The following is a 6,762-nucleotide window of genomic DNA, read 5'->3' as shown; positions in this document are numbered from 1 at the left end:
CTTCTTCTTCTTCTTCTTCTTCTTCTTCTTCTTCTTCTTCTTCTTCTCTCTCTCTGTGTATGTGTGTGAAAAGATATATAAGAAGGACTTGGTTGTCTTCTTTAACCTTTCGATTCTTGGGTACTTAATTTATTTTCCTCAGGTCTAGCCTTGTTACAGCAGTCTCAGGCTATTGAAGCTAAGGACTCCACTTTCCGTTTCCCTGGTAACACTGGAAATGTAAGCATCACTTTAGCCATTCCTCAGAATTTAAGTTAACATATAAAAAGGGGAAGGTATGTCTCTAGCTTTAGGTGCAATCCTGGTTATCCAAGCTACCTAAGAAAAGATGAGATTAGTGATATCCCTTAAATAAGATATGCACTTTTTCTTCCCAGAAGCCTCTTCTTAATGCACATGCTGGCTTCCCTTCAGGGAGTATATGGCACTGGCCAGCCTGCTTTTTTGAGTTAAGCCTCTTTTCTAACTGCCTGTGTGGCTGGGCTGATGTAAGGGCAGATTAACTAATAAACTGGACTTGGAGAAAAAGAAGCATTGGCCCCTGACGAGATGGTTCCATCTAGATTGCTATGTTTAGTTATAGCCTCAGTGAAATGAGGCGAGTGAGGCCCAGGGTTTCACCAGAGGCTTGGGTGATTTCTCTCATTTTATCATAATTGACAGTAGAATGAGAACTTTTTGCATGCCCCCTAAAAGTTATGTGATAATCTAGTTGAGCCAGTCAGAGCCATCCCCAGGGAGCTGGTAATTTCAACTGTGGACCCTTGGCTGGGACTGCCTCCTCTGCAGAGGGTCTCTGTTTATCTATAGTATGTGAATGATCTGCATGGGCCCTAGTGGGTTACTTTTTCGCTGGGCTGAGAGGGGAGGTTATGATAAGGTATGTGTCATGCCACCTTCAGTAAGTGGTATATTTGGGTCAGATCGTAAAATTCTTTTGTGAAATGGGGGTGGGGGGGACGTTCTAAAGGGAAATTCTCTGAAGAGGAACTTTTCCTGTATTTGATTTACATCTGAGAGGAGAAAAGTACATGGATTCAGATAGATCCATTGTACCCTGCAACCTTCCTCGTGGGAAATGTATGGCTGTAAGAAGAAGAGTGAATATGAGGAGAGGACAAGAGGAGGGGTAGATGAGGGTTTTGGGGTGGTGGGAGAATTCCTTCCATTTTTCTGGAAGGAATAAATGAGAAGGGTTGGAGGATGGTAGTGAGAATTTAAGAGGAGAAGGGTTATAAATTGAGAGTAGTGAGGTGGGGTGGAGAAATGGAGGGTGGTAGTTGGATAAAGGTCAAGAGTTTAAGTGGAATGAAAGGGATTGAGTAAAAGTTCAAAGTTGAAGAAAGTGGAAGCAGGAGTGGGGGAGAGTGAATAGGTTGGGAGCTTCTTACAGGACTGTTTTCAGTGAAGCTTTGAAGCAGTAAAATCTGGTGTGCAGGTCAGGATTGACAGAGGCCGGGCTGTGCCCTGAAGGCAAAGAAGGCTTGGACAAGTGGCATCTCAGACCACTTGCAGTTCACTCTAGTAAAGTGATTTAAATAGATGAAAATTTGGAAATCAAAAGTGTGGAATCCAGGCCAGGTATGGCCATGATCTAATTGATATTGGGACCAGATCTGAACAGAATGATGTGTGAGAGTGGCTGGACTGAGTTTGGAGAGACTTAAGGTTGAGAGGCTTGATCTTAGGCATGACAGAGGGGCCATGCCTCTGTGTCTAAATTGGACACAGTCAATTTAGAGTTCATCAAGAAAGGCAGGAGAGGAGGATGACACAGAGGGTTTGAGAAGTGAGCCAGATTGGCAGAAGAAGCTAGTCTAGACTTGGAAATCACTCCACAGAAGTGACAATGGGAGCCAAGAAAGTCCTGGGATTTTGCAGAGCCTGTAGGACTGGTTTCTCTAGATGTTGGCTTCGTCTTACCTTCCCACTGAGTTCACAGTGGATGCAGTCTGACACACTAATGACAAAGAGCCTCTGCGCTGAAGGTCAATAGACAGTAAGGGAGAGGAGAAAAGGGCAAATGAGACTGATACCCCAACCAAGTTTACATGTCATGCCAATAAAACCCCAGAAGAGAACAGGGACCAGTGACTGTGGCAAACACTGCGTCTTAGTAACCTTGGCGTTTTGAATAAGATTGACCCCCAGAGACTAATAGAGTTGAATGTTCAGTCCCCAGGAAATAGAACTATTTGAAAAGATTGAAAGGATTAGAAGATCTGGCCTTGCTGGAGGAGGTGTGGCCTTGCTGGAGGAAGCATGTCACTGGGGAATGGACCCTTAGTTTTCAAAAGCCCATAGCAGGCCCAGTATTTCTGTCTGCCTGGGGGCTAGGATGTAACTCTCAACTATTTTTTTCCTGTAACATTCTTGCTTGCAGCCATGTTCTCTGCCATGCTGTTAATTGACTAAGCCTCTGAAACTGTAAGCAAGCAACCAGTTAGTTTTTCTTATAAAAGTTACCTTGGGGTTGTTTCCTATTTTCTTTTTCTTCTGATGTGCATCCTCTTTGCCTTTCAGGATGGGGATTGAACATTTTAGTTAGGGTCCTCTCTTTTGCTTAGTTTGTTTAGATGTACAGATTTTAGTGGGTTTATTCTATGTCGTATGTTTATATCAGTGAGTATATACCATGCGTGTCTTTTTGCTTCTGGGACAACTCACTCAGGATGATCCTTTCCAGATCCCACCATTTACCTGCAAATTTCATGATTTCCTTATTTTTCATTGCTGAGTAATACTCCATTGTATAGATGTACCACAGTTTCTGCATCCATTCTTCAGTTGAGGGGCATCTGGGTTGTTTCCAGCTTCTGGCTATTACAAATAAAGCTGCTACAAACATGGTTGAGCAAATGTCCTTTTTGTGTACTTGCGCCTCTTTTGGGTATATGCCTAGGAGTGGTATGGCTGGATCTTGAGGAAGCGCTATTCCTAGTTGTCTGAGAAAGCGCCAGATTGATTTCCAGAGTGGTTGTACCAGTTTACATTCCCACCAGCAGTGGAGAAGGGTTCCCCTTTCTCCACAACCGGAACCTGCTACAGAGGGCCTCTGAAAGCTTCTGCAGTATAGACTGTCAAAGCAGATGCTGAGCCTGATGGCCAACTGATGGGCAGAGTGAATGGAATTCTATGTAAGAAGTGGGAAATAGTAAGAGCTGGAGGGGACGGGAACTCCGCAAGGAGAGCAACAGAACAAGATAATTTGAACACAGGGAACTTCCCAGAAAATCATACTCCAACCAAGGACTATTTGTGGAGATGACCTAGAACCCCTGCACAGGTGTAGCCCATGGCAGTTCAGTGTCCAAGTGGGTTACATAGTGATGGGAAGAGGGACTGCCTCTGACATAATCTGATTGGCCTGCTCGTTGATCACTGCCCCCTGAGGGGGGAGCAGCTTTACCAGGCCACAGTAGAGGACAATGCAGCCACTTTTGATGAGAACTGATAGACTAAGATCAGAAAGAAGAGGAGAACCTCCCCTATCAGTGGACTTGGGGAGTGGCATGCATGCAGAAAGGGGAGGGAGGGTGGGATCGGGAGGGGAGGAGGGAGGGGCTTATGGGGGGATACAAAATGAATAAAGTGTAATTAATAAAAAATTTAAAAAAAAGTTACCTTGGTCTTCACCACAATAGAGCAGGTAAGACTGTTACTATTATCACTGTGAACAAATACAGTGACCAAGAAAACATTTAATTGGGGGCTTGCTTACAGCTTCAGAAGACTAGTCATTGTGGCCATGGATAAGTTATTTATACATGCCATTTTTCTACCATAAAAAGGGATTGGATCATGAAGTATATGTCCTTCTGTTTTTTTAGAGAGTGTGGTAACCAACGTATACATTTTATTAATATTCAAATAACCAAAATAGAATATTAATTCTCAAAGAATTCTGTATTATATACCTGAAAGCTATAGTAAACGAGATAATATCTCATTAACATAAGTGAATACTTGAAATATTTTTTATTATTTCATGATTTGTTTTTTAAAGGTTTTTCTGTGTTATCAAGTTTATCTTTCTACATATAATGTTATTGAGGAAGAAAGCAAGAAAATTATGTGCTTTTCCCTCCCCACTTCATGGGGTTTTTCAAGGGTCTGCAGTAATTTGGCACTTAGATTTGGGGATAATGTATTTGTAGACGTGCATATGTGTTTATGAGTGTTAGCACAGTTTGTTATTCTTTCAGTATCGTTTTAGGACTGCGACTTTTCCCCCTAATTAGTAAGTTGTATACCCTTAGAAGAGTTTATTTCTTTGATTCTGTTTAATTATAAAATACCCCGTCATTGTTTTGTTCTTATATGTATAACTGAGTGAGTTGATTTGCTATTTTATTTGCAAAAATCCTATCTCACTCAGTTGCTCAGTTTATGTAATCCCTAACATTTGTTTAATAAAATCTTTAAAATATGAAAACCAACTGTTTCTCTACCCACTGCCACAAGGACATGGTTAATTCCTATATGTGCTTATATTCCTCTCTGGAAGAAGAATTTTCTTGCAGTAACTCACTGGTAACACTCTGCTTGAAAAGTTGGGGAAGTCTATGTCAGTCAGCTAGTATTGGAAGTAAAACTTTGTGAATCTTTAATATTTAAGTAGAGCAGACATGGTCTATGTCAGAAGATGTAATATTGTTAATAGATAGTCCAGGGGGCTGTTTTTGATTTTTATTTATTTTTCATCCTTGTAGATTAGGTTATTAAAGAAATTAAACCAGTTTTAGAAAAATGTGAAAGTCTCATTTCCTTTACATTCTTACATTTGAACAAATGTAAGTAAAATAGTGCTAGAATATAGAAACCTTAAAAGAACCATGATCAATTTTCTATGTGTCAAAGATGTTCAATGAAGTGCTCGCTTCCGCAGCACATATACAAAAATTTGAACAATACAGAGATTAGCATGGGTCCTGCTCAAGGATGACATGCAAATTTGTGAGGGGTTCCATTTTTTTTTTCTGACAGAGGGCTAATATCCAGAATATATAAAGAACTTAAGAAATTAAACACCAACAAACCAAGTAATCCATTAAAAAATGGAGTACAGAGCTAAACAGAGAAATACTGAATGGCAAAGAAACACTTAAAGAAATGTTCAACAGCCTTAGTCATCAGGGAGATGCAAATCAAAACAACCATGAGATTTTTACCTTACATCCATTAGAATGGCTAAGATCAAAACCACAAGTGATAACACATGCAGGAGAGGATGTGGAGAAAGGGGAACACTCCTCCTTTGATGGAGGGAATGAAAACTTGTGCTACTGCTTTGGAAATCAGTCTGGCACTTTCTAAAAATAGCGCTTCCTCAAGATCCAGCTATACCACTCCTAGGCATATATCCAAAAGATGCTCAAGTATACAAGGACATTTGCTCAACCATGTTTGTAGCAGCTTTATTTGTAATAGACAGAATCTGGAAAAAACCCAGATGTCCCTCAACTGAGGAATGGATACAGAAATTGTGGTACATTTACAAAATGGAATACTACTCAGCAATTAAAATAAGGAAATAATGAAATTTGCAGGCAAATGGTGGGAACTAGAAAAATATCTTGAGTGAGCTAACCCAGAAGCAGAAAGACACGCATGGTATATACACACTCATAAGTGAGTATTAGAAATATAATTTAGACTAAATATACTAAAATTTATACCTAAAGAAGCTAAACATCAAGGAAGGCCCCAGGGAAGATGCTCAATCCTCATTCGGAAAGGTGATAGATATCAGAAGCAGGAGAAGATAGGGAACAGGAGAGGAGCCTACCACAGAGGGCCTCTGAAAGACTCTACTGATTGAGATATCAAAGCAGAGGCTGAGACTCAGCCAAACTTTGGGCAGAATGCAGGGAATCTTATGAAAGAAGTAGGAGATAGAAAGACCTGGAGGGGACAGGAGCTCCAAAAGGAGACCAACAAAGCCAAGAAAACTGGGCCCTGGGGACCCTGCAGAGACTGATACCCCAATCAAGGGTAATGCATGTACCTAAAACCCCTGGTTCAGATGTAGCCCATGGACAAAGTTTCCAAGTGGGTTACCTAATAAGGGGCTTTCTCTGGTATGAACTCAGTGACAGGCTCTCTGATCACCTCCCCCTGGAGGAGTGCAGCCTTGCCAGGCCACAGAGGAAAAAAATGCAAATAGTCCTGATGAAACTTGATAGGCTAGGGTCAAATAGAAGGGGAAGAGGACCTCCCCTATCAGTGGACTAGGGGAGGGGAATAGGAGGAGAAGAAGGAGGAGAGTGTAGGATTGGGAGGAGACAAAGGTGTTGTCACATCCAGGATAAAAATTGAATAAATTGTAATAAATGATAATAATAATATTTGATTAAAAACATTTACTGAAATAGTCACTTTCATGTGCAAGAAGTACAAGAATCTAGCTATGAAGTCAAGAGACTTGTAAATCCTGCAAGACGTAAGTCATGTGTGTCTATAGCTGTGCATGTGGAGGACTGGAGCACAAAGCAAGGATGCCAAAGGTTAATCATGAAAGCTAAATTCAGATGATATTGCCTTAGGAAGATGCTGAGACAGAGGTGAGATAGCTACTTGTTGTGACTCTCAATGAGCCTGCAGGTTTCACTTCATGCTGGGATGGAAGAGAGGAGCAAAGAAAACTCTGAAATACTTGTGTTGCCTCTAGGTTTACCTGAAATTCCTGGCGTATGCTTCTCTTTCTTTCTTTCTTTCTTTCTTTCTTTCTTTCTTTCTTTCTTTCTTTCTTTCTTTCTTTCT

General features: G+C 40.9%; 1 protein-coding gene and 1 non-coding gene across 2 annotated transcripts in view; both read left to right on the top strand.

The window, feature by feature from the left end:
• Cnbd1 (cyclic nucleotide binding domain containing 1) overlaps window positions 1-6,762 on the top strand; it is a 411,690-nt gene that overhangs the window by 237,422 nt on the left and 167,506 nt on the right. The window lies entirely within an intron of this gene.
• On the top strand, window positions 4,873-4,976 carry LOC129673771 (U6 spliceosomal RNA). Its single transcript, XR_008719705.1, has one exon. It is a non-coding gene; the product is annotated as a U6 spliceosomal RNA (small nuclear RNA).

The sequence above is a fragment of the Psammomys obesus genome, unplaced genomic scaffold, assembly GCF_907164565.1.
Source record: "Psammomys obesus unplaced genomic scaffold, mPsaObe1.curated_primary_1811, whole genome shotgun sequence".
Lineage (NCBI taxonomy): Eukaryota > Metazoa > Chordata > Mammalia > Rodentia > Muridae > Psammomys > Psammomys obesus.
Note: the sequence above shows the minus strand (reverse complement) of the source record. Positions and strands in the feature narration are given on the sequence as shown.